Consider the following 10,000-nt stretch of genomic DNA (forward strand, 5'->3'; position numbering starts at 1 on the left):
TGGTCGAGGTAATCGCTCGCAGTCTGTCAATCCTTACTATGTCTAGACCTAGTTAGTTTCCCCGTGTTGAGTCAAATTAAGCCGCAGGCTCCACTCCTGGTGGTGCCCTTCCATCAATTCCTTTAAGTTTCAGCCTTGCGACCATACTCCCCCTGAAACCCAAAGACTTTGATTTCTCATAAAGTACCGACGGAGTCCTAAAAGTAACATCCACCGATCCTTGGTCGGCATCATTTATGGTTGAGACTAGGATGGTATCTGATCGTCTTCGAGCCCTCAACTTTCGTTCTTGATTAATGAAAACATCCTTGGCAAATGCTTTCACAGTTGTTCGTCTTTCATAAATCCAAGAATTTCACCTCTGACTATGAAATACGAATGACCTCGACTGTCCCTATTAATCATTACTGTGATCTCGAAGGCCAACACAATAGGATCAAAATCCTATGATGTTATCCCATGCTAATGTATACAAGTGTAGGCCTGCTTTGAGCACTCTAATTTCTTCAAAGTAATAGTGCCAGAGGAACGACCCAGGCAATTAAGTCTAGGAGCGCATTGTCGATAGTAGGGACGAGTAGATCGGTGCTCACCAAGAGGCAGACCGGATGACCCAACCCTAGTTCCAACTATGAGCTTTTTAACTGTAACAACTTAAATATACGCTATTGGAGTTGGAATTACCACGGCTGCTGGCACCAGACTTGCCCTCTAATGCATCATTGTTAAAGGATTTAGATTGTACTCATTCCAATTACTAGACTCATAGAGCCCGGTATTGTTATTTATTGTCACTACCTCCCTGTGTCAGGATTGGGTAATTTACGTGCCTGCTGCCTTCCTTGGATGTGGTAGCCATTTCTCAGGCTCTCTCTCCGAAATCGAACCCTAATTCTCCGTCACCCGTCACCACCATAGTAGGCCACTATCCTACCATCGAAAGTTGATAGGGTAGAAATTTGAATGATGCACCACCAGCACAAAGGCCGTGTGATCCGTTGAGTTATCATGAATCATCAGAGCAACGGGCATAGCCACGTCAACTTTTTATCTAATAAATGCATCCCTTCCAGAAGTCAGGGTTTGTTGCACGTATTAGGTCTAGAATTACTACTGTTATCCGAGTAGTAGATACCATCAAACAAACTATAACTGATTTAATGAGCCATTCGCAGTTTCACAGTCTGAATTAGTTCACACTTACACATGCATGGCTTAATCTTTGAGACAAGCATATGACTACTGGCAGGATCAACCAGGTAGCATTCCTTCAGGATGTTGGTACCACGTGGGCCTCGACGCACCAATCGAACGGAGGAGAAAGCCCGACGCGGAGCCCGAGCGTCGTGCGTGTTGAGCACATGAAATGCGTAACATCGAATGAACGAGGGCCGAGAGCCCGTGCCCGATAAACGTTTTGCATCCGGGAGCACGATCGAACGCCAGTGCACCAATGCCGCCATGAAGGATTAGGTGGCACGCTTGGGACACCGGCCCTGATTGACGTCCTACCCGTGGCCCTTCGGGACACAAAATGGATGAGGGATGGCGAGGCATCCAGTTTCCATCGATTCAGGTATGCAGCACAGGATCCCGATCGTACCCCCGGGGTACGACGACCGCATGGGGGGAGATTGAAGAGCATGACGGGTCGACAGTTCGATGCATTGAGCACAGAGCCTGTCAACAAGCACAACCATAGCACCACTCATATGCTCATTGCATACAAGTGGCAGCATCCATGCGCGCCGGTCCACAACCCACCCGATCGATTACTTAACGAGTGAGCAGAGGAAATGACGTGCGAGGCCACGCCACAACCGCTTGGCATGAGAAAAACACGAGCCAGGGCGATGAGACTGCCCCTGCCATCTGACAGGCAACAACGGTGTGACACCACCAACGCTTGACCCTATCGGGACCGCACGCACAAGCTCTGCTGACACCACCCCAGGGGTATGTTGCTCGATTTAGGGACTTGTTCCTGGGGTCTCGGGCAGCATTGACTGCGTGCACGGCCTCGTTGAGTCCTAGGCATTTTTATGGTCGACGAGAAGGGATCACACGACTGTTAAATACCGAGAGACTTGGTCGAGCCAAGCCCACAATCACGGCTTCTGCTCGCACCACCCCAGGGAGCCGTTGCCCAATTCAGGGACTTGGTCTGGGGTCTAGGGTAGCATCCGCCACAAGCACGAGCTCAAGCTCGGCTCCCTTTTTTCACATACACGCCAATCAATCGAGGCCATGGGCACTTGCCGATCATCGGAGCAACCAGTCATCGGACAAAACGGCTAGAAGGCATACACGCCCTATATTTCACTCGAGGGATGTTGCCCTGGGTGTACGTAATGAGAGGCCTACCACGCACACCTACTCCCCTCATGGGGAGAGAGAGGGGGTGCCGGACCACCACCCCCTAAAAAGCATTACAGATTTTTCAGATATGCTACCAGTAGACGTTAAAGTGTCTAAAATGGGGACACTTTTTCCAAACAAGCATATCCCACACCGAGGCTGAGCAGGTGTCGATGGTGGTTAGAGCATGTGCCTGCACAAGGGCCAATGTGTGCCGATGGTGGTCGAGGCAACTGCCCGCACCAGCTCAAGGCATGTGCCCACACCAAGGCCCGACATGTGTCGATGGTGTTCGAGGCAACCGCCGTACCAAGGCCCAACATGTGCCGATGGTGTTCGACGTAATCACCTACACCAGGGGCCATCTTCTGTCGATGATGGTCGAGGCAAGAGCCCACACCAAGGATCGGCTTGTGCTGATGGTGCTCGAGGTAACCACCAGCACCAAAGGCCATCTTCTACCGATGGTGGTCGAGGTAAGAGCCCGCACCAAGGATCGGCTTACACCGATGGTGCTCGAGGCAACCGTCCGCACCAAGGGTCATCTTTTACCGATGGTGGTTGAGGTAATCTCCCGCACCAAGGCCCAACACGTGTCGATGGTGTTCGAGGTAACCGCCCGTACTAGGGGCCAGCATGGGCCGATGGTGTTCAACGTAACCGTCTGTACCAGGGGCCATCTTCTGTCGATGGTGGTTGAGGCAAGAGCCCGCACCAAAGGTCGACTTGTGCCGATGGTGCTCGAGGCAACCGCCTGCACCAAGGCCTTGCACGTGCCAATGGTGTTCGAAGTAATCGCCTGCACTAAGGCCCAGCATGTGTCAATGGTGTTCGATGCAACCGCCCGCACCAAAGGCCATCTTGTGTCGATGCTGGTCGAGGCGACCACTCGTACCAAGGGTTGGCTTATGCCGATGGTGGTCGAGGCAACCGCCCATACCAGGGGCTATCTTCTGTCAATGTTGGTCGAGGCAAGAGCCCGCACCAAGGGACGACTTGTGCCGATGGTGCTCGAGGCAATCATTCGTACTAGGGGCCATCTTTTACCGATGGTGGTCGAGGTGACCGCCCGCACCAAGGCCCAACAGGTGCAGATGGTGGTCAAGGCAACTGCCCGTACCAGGGATCGGCTAGTGCCGATGGTGCTCGAGGCAACCACCCTTCACCAAGGTTCAGTATGTGCCGATGGTGGTCGAGGCAACCGCCCGTACCAGGGGCCATCTTCTACCGATAGTGGTCGAGGCAACCGCCTACACCAGGGGCCATCTTGTGCCGATGGTCGTCGAGGCAACCGCTTGCACCAAGGGCCAGCTGGTGTCGATGGTGCTCGAGCCAACAGCCCGCACCAAGGCTCGGCACGTGCCGATGGTGTTCGAGGTAATCGTTCGCACCAAGGCTTCGCATATGTCGATGGTGGTCGAGGTAACTGCTCGCACCATGGCCCAGCATGTGCCGATGGTGTTCGATGAAACCGCCTGCACTAGGGGCCATCTTGTGCCGATGGTGGTCGAGGTAACCACTCGTACCAAGGTCTGGCTTGTGCCGATAGTGGTCGAGCCAACCACCTACACCAAGGCCCAGCATGTGTCAATGGGGATCGAGTAACTGCCTGCACCAGAGCCCAGCTTGTGCCGATGGCGGTCGAGGCAAGTGCCCGTTCCAAAGGGCAGCCTGTACCGATGATGGTCGATGCATGTGTCATCACCATGCGCCATCATGTGCCATTGATGGTCAAGGCCTTGGTCAAAGTTTGATTTTGAGCCACAGTGCACATGCTGGGCTTGGGCATCTGTTGGTTTAGCATTTTTTTTGCCAGGGGTACCATCGCCGGAGCATCGTCGGAGAACTTGACCGGCGGCATTGGGGGTTTTGAATGATTGAGGGGTCGAGGGGTGTGCGCACATCATGTGCGATGGGTGCTGGTACTCGACCCTTATATTGGCCCCCTTTCCCTCATCAAACCTCAAGAACTCACACCCCCTTAAAGAGCATTTGAGATTTTATAGGTTTGCTGCCAGTAGCCATTCAAGTGTCTGAAATGGGGACACTTTTTTCAAATGGTCACAAAATCTTCTCCACTTCGAGGTTTTAGCTGAATTTTTTTGTGCATGCCAACAAAAATACAAGGATCACATCTACAAAATTTGGGAACAAAACTCCTAAAAAAATTTTAAAAAATCCCAAATCATAAAAAGTTTCAAAAATCATGAAAAATAGAAAACGAGTCATCTTGCCACGAAACTTCACATGAAGGCTTAGGGGACCATTGTATGAATTTACAAGCCATAAAAATGGCATTGGCATGGTAGAAATATGAAGATGTGCCTAAACTCACCTACCACCCGATTGATCCACGGCTTTCGCATCCTGCCCTTCTGGTCGGTTAAGTGCCCGTACACTCGTTTCATGGGTTGACTTAGGCATACATAGTGCGCTCCCAATCTAAGATCGGATTGGATCAAGGGTTGAGGTAGCAGGACCCGCAGTAGGATCGACAGCATGCAGAGGGGGACCAGATCGATCCCCGACTTACGTAACTTGCCTCTATGGCCGGCTGAGCACCTGCACGCTCATTTTGTGGGTTGACTTAGGCATACGGAGTTCATTCCCAATCTAAGCATATGGAGTTCATTCCAAATCTAAGCATATGGAGTTCATTCCCAGTCTAAGATCGGACCGACAGCTAGATCGGTAACAGAACACAGAGGTACATCGGGCCGATCCTCGGCTTGCGCATCCTGCCTCTTCGACCGGTTGAGCGCCCACACGTTCATTTCATGGGTTGACTTAGGCATATGGAGTTCATTCCTGGTCTAAGCCTCAACCGGACTGAGGGACCCGTAACGGGATCGACACCACGCAAAGGGGGATCGGGTCAATCCTCGGCTTATGCATTCTGGCTCTCCGATCAGCTGAGCGCCCGTACGCTCGTTTCATGGGTTGACTTAGGCATACGTAGCGCATTCCCAGTCTCAACCAACCAAGGGCCAGAGGCTATCGATGGCGTTTGGGGCAACAACCGAAGGGGACCAGTAGTGGGATCCTTGGTCGGCTCGCGTATCCCGCCCCCAACGGTCGGTTCAGTGCCCGCACGCTCGATTCAGGGGTCGATCAGGGTGAGCGGAGTTCATTCCCGATCGGGATCGAGGGACGGGGGGCCCCGGGTCATGCCCAACCCCGGAGGGGGGCGACGTGAAAAAGAGGAAAGTCGATGGGGGGAAGGACAAATTGAAGCGACAAAGGGCTAAATCTCAGTGGATCATGGCAGCAAGGCCACTCTGCCACTTACAATACCCCGTCACGTATTTAAGTCATCTGCAAAGGATTCTACCCATCGCTCGGTGGGAATTGAGCTCCAAGGAGGCCCGTCCGGCTCGTCTGCCACGGGGACTGCACCTATGACACGTGCCCTTGGGAGCCATGGGCCTCGACGCACCGATCGAGTGGCGGAGAGAGCCCGACCTAGAGCGCGAGCATCATGCGTGTCGAGCATGTGAAATACGTAGCATTGGATGAACGGGGGCTGAGAACCCGCACCCGCTAAACGTTTCACATCTGAGAGCACGATCGAACATCGGTGCACCAATGCGACCACGGAGGATTGGGTGGCGTGCTTGGGACACCGACCCTGATTGACGTCTGACTCGTGGCCCCTCGAGGCACGAGACAGATGAGGGATGATGAGACATCTAGTTTCCATCGATTTAGGTATGCAGCACAGGATCTCGATCGTGCCCTCGAGGTACGATGATCGTATGAGGGGAGATTGAAGAGGATGACGGGTCGATAGTTCAATGCATCGAGCACGGAGCCTGTCGACGTGCACAACCATAGCACCACTCATATGCCCATTACGTACAAGTGGCAGCGTCTATGCGCGTCAGTCCACAACCCACCCGATCGATTACTTGATGAGCAAACGGAGGAAATAACGTGTGAGGCCACGCCACAATCGCTTGGCACGAGAAAAACACGAGCAAAGGCCACGAGACTACCCCTGCCATCCGACAGGCAACAACGGTGTGACACCACCAATGCTTGGCCCTGCCAGGATCGCACGCGTGAGCTCCGCTGACACCTTCCCAACAGGACGTTGCCCGATTCAGGAACTTGTTCCTGGGGTCTCAGGCAGCATCGGCTACGTGCACGACCTCATCGAGGCATAGGCATTTTTGTGGTCGATGAGAAAGGACCGTGAGAATGTCAAATACCAAGGACTTGGTCGGGCCAAGCCCACAACTACAACTTCTGCTCGCACCACCCTAGGGAGCCATTACTCGATTCAGGGACTTGGTCTGGGGTCTAGGGCAGCATCCGCCACGTGCATGGGCTCGAGCTCGGCTCCCCTTTTTTGCATACACGCCAACCGGTCGAGGCCATGGGCGCTTGCCGATCACCGGAGCAACCAGTCATCGGACAAAATGATCAGAAGGCATGCACACCCTGTATTTCGCTCAAGGGACATTGCCCTAGGTGTACGCAATGGGAGGCCCACCATGCACACCTACTCCCCCCGTGGAGGGAGAAGGGGTGTCGGACCACCACCCCCTAAAGAGCATTAGAGATTTTTCAGATATGCTACCAGTAGACGTTAAAGTGTCTAAAACGGGGACACTTTTTCCAAACAGGCATATCCTACACCAAGGGTGAGCAGGGGCTGATGGTGGTTGGGGCATGTGCTTGCACCAAGGGCCAGCGCGTGCCGATGGTGGTTAAGGTAACCGCCTACACCAGCTCGAGGCATGTGCCCACACCAAGGCCCGGCATGTGCCGATGTTGTTCGAGGCAACCACCCACACCAAGGCCTAGCATATGCCGATGGTGTTCGAGGCAATCGGCCGCACTAGGGGCCATCTTCTACTGATGGTGGTCGAGGTAAGAGCTCGCACCAAGGATCGGCTTGTGCCGATGGTGGTCGAGGTAACCGCCCGTACCAAGGGCCATCTTTTGTCGATGGTGGTCGAGGCAAGAACCCGCACCAAGGATCGGCTTGTGCCGATGGTGGTCGAGGCAACCGCCCGCACCAAGGCCCAGCACATGCCGATGGTATTCGAGGCAACCGCCCGTACTAAGGTCCAACATGTGCCGATGGTGTTCGATGCAATCGCCCGCACCAGGGGCCATCTTTTGTCGATGGTGGTCGAGGCAAGAGCCCGCACCAAGGGTCGGCTTATGCCGATAGTGCTTGAGGCAACCGCCCGCACCAAGACCTAGCACGTGCCGATGGTGTTCGAGGCAACCGCCTGCACCAAGGCCCAGCATGTGTCGATGTTGGTCGAGGTAACCGCCCGCACCAAGGCCCAGCATGTGCCGATGGTGTTCGACATAACCGCCCGCACTAGGGGCCATCTTGTGCCGATGGTGGTCGAGGCAATCGCCCGCACCAAGGGTCAGCTTGTGCCGATGGTGGTCGAGGTAACCGCCAGCACCAAGGGTCGGTTTGTGCCGATGGTGGTCGAAGCAACCACCCACACCAAGGCCTAGCATGTGCCGATGGTGTTCAATGTAACTGCCCGCACCAGGGGCCATCTTATGTCGATGGTGGTCGAGGCAACCGCCCGTACCAAGGGCCATCTTCTATCGATGATGGTCAAGGTAAGAGCCCGCACCAAGGGTCGGCTTGTGTCGATGGTACTCGAGGCAACCGCTCGTACCAGAGACCATTTTCTATTGATGATGGTCGAGGCAACCGTTCGCACCAAGGCCCAACATGTGCCGATGGTGGTCGAGGCAACCGCCTGCACCAGGGGCCAGCTAATGCCGATAGTGCACGAGGCAACCGCCCGTTCCAAGGCCTGGCACGTGCCGATGGTGTTCGAGGCAACCACTCACACCAAAGGCCATCTTCTGCCAATGGTGGTCGAGGCAACGCCCGCACCAAGGCTTAGCATGTGCCGATGGTGGTTGAGGCAACCGCCCGCACCAAGGGCCTGCTAATGCCGATAGTGCTCGAGGCAACTGCCCGCACCAAGGCTCGGCACGTGCCGATGGTGTTCGAGGCAACCGCCCACACCAGGGGCTATCTTTTACTAATGGTGGTCGAGGCAACCGCCCGCGTCAAGGCCCAGCATGTGCCGATGGTGCTCGAGGCAACCGCCCGCACCATGGGCCATATTCTGTCGATGGTGGTTGAAGCAACCACCCGTACCAAGGCTCAGCATGTACCGATGGTGGTCGAGGCAACCGCCCGTACCAGGGGCCGGCTAGTGCTGATGGTGCTCGAGGCAACCGCTCGCACCAAGGCCCGGCACGTGTCGATGGTGTTCGAGGCAACCACCCGTACCAGGGGCCATCTTCTGTCGATGGTGGTCGAGACAACCGCTTGCACCAAGGCCCAGCATGTGCTGATGGTGTTCAACACAATCGCCCTCACCAGGGGCCATCTTGTATCGATGGTGGTCGAGGCAACCGCCCACACCAAGGGCCGGCTGATGTCGATAGTGCTCGTGGCAACGGCTCACACCAAAGCCCGATACGTGTCGATGGTGTTTGAGGCAACCGCCCACACCATGGCTTGACATGTGCCGATGGTGGTCGAGGCAACCGCCCACACCAGGGCCCAACTTGTGCCGATGGCGGTCGAGGCAAGCCCGTTCCAAAGGGCAGCCTGTGCCAATGATGGTCGATGCATGTGCCATCACCGTGCGCCATCATGTGCCATTTATGGTCAAGGCCTTGGTCAAAGTTTGATTTTGAGCCATGGTGCACATGCTGGGCTCGGACATGTGCTGGTATCATATTTTTTTCACCTGGGGCACCATTATCGGAGCATCGTCAAAGAACTTGACTGGCGGCATTGGGGGTTCCGGTGATTGGGGGGTCGGAGGGGTGTGTGCACATGATGTGCGATGGGTGCTAGTACTTGGCCCTTATATTGGCCCTCTATTCCTTATCAAACCTCGAGAACTCACACCCCCTTAAAAAGCATTTGAGATTTTATAGGTTTCTACCAGTAGCCATTCAAGTGTCTGAAATGGGGACACTTTTTTCAAATGGTCACAAAATCTTCTTCACTTCGGGTTTTTAGCTGATTTTTTTTGTGCATGCCAAAAAAAATAAAAAGATCATGTCTACAAAATTTGGGGCCAAAACTCCTTCTAAAAATTTTTAAAAAAATCCCGAACCATAAAAAGTTTCAAAAATTATGAAAAATAGAAAACAAGTCATCTTGCCACGAAACTTAACATGAAGGATTAGGGGACCATTGTATGAATTTACAAGCCATAAAAATGGCATTGGGATGGCAGAAATATGAAGATGTGCCTAAACCCACCTACCACCCGATCGATCCATGGCTTGCGCATCCCGCCTCTCCGGTCGGCTAAGTGCCCGCACACTCCTTTCGTGGGTTGACTTAGGCATACGTAGTGCACTCCCAATCTAAGATCGAACTAGATTGAGGGTTACAGCAGTAGGACCCACAGCAGGATCGGCAGCACACAGAGATGGACCGATTCGATCCCCGGCTTGCGCATCTTGCCTCTCTGGCCGGCTGAGTGCCCGCACGCTCGTTTTGTGGGTTAACTTAGGCAGACAGAGTTCATTCCCAGTCTAAGCATATGGAGTTCATTCCCAATCTAAGATCACATCGGACTAAGGGTTACGATAGTAGGACCGATAGCAGGACCAGCAGCAAGATCGA

At 54.1% G+C, this 10,000-nt stretch overlaps 1 pseudogene; it reads right to left on the reverse strand.

Moving 5' to 3' along the window:
• Positions 1-153: 153 nt before the first annotated feature.
• LOC149519697 (18S ribosomal RNA) lies at positions 154-1,259 on the reverse strand (annotated as a pseudogene).
• Positions 1,260-10,000: the final 8,741 nt, after the last annotated feature.

The sequence above is a fragment of the Durio zibethinus genome, chromosome 3 (assembly GCF_047325235.1).
Source record: "Durio zibethinus cultivar Kanyao isolate XHJ-2024 chromosome 3, ASM4732523v1, whole genome shotgun sequence".
NCBI lineage: Eukaryota > Viridiplantae > Streptophyta > Magnoliopsida > Malvales > Malvaceae > Durio > Durio zibethinus.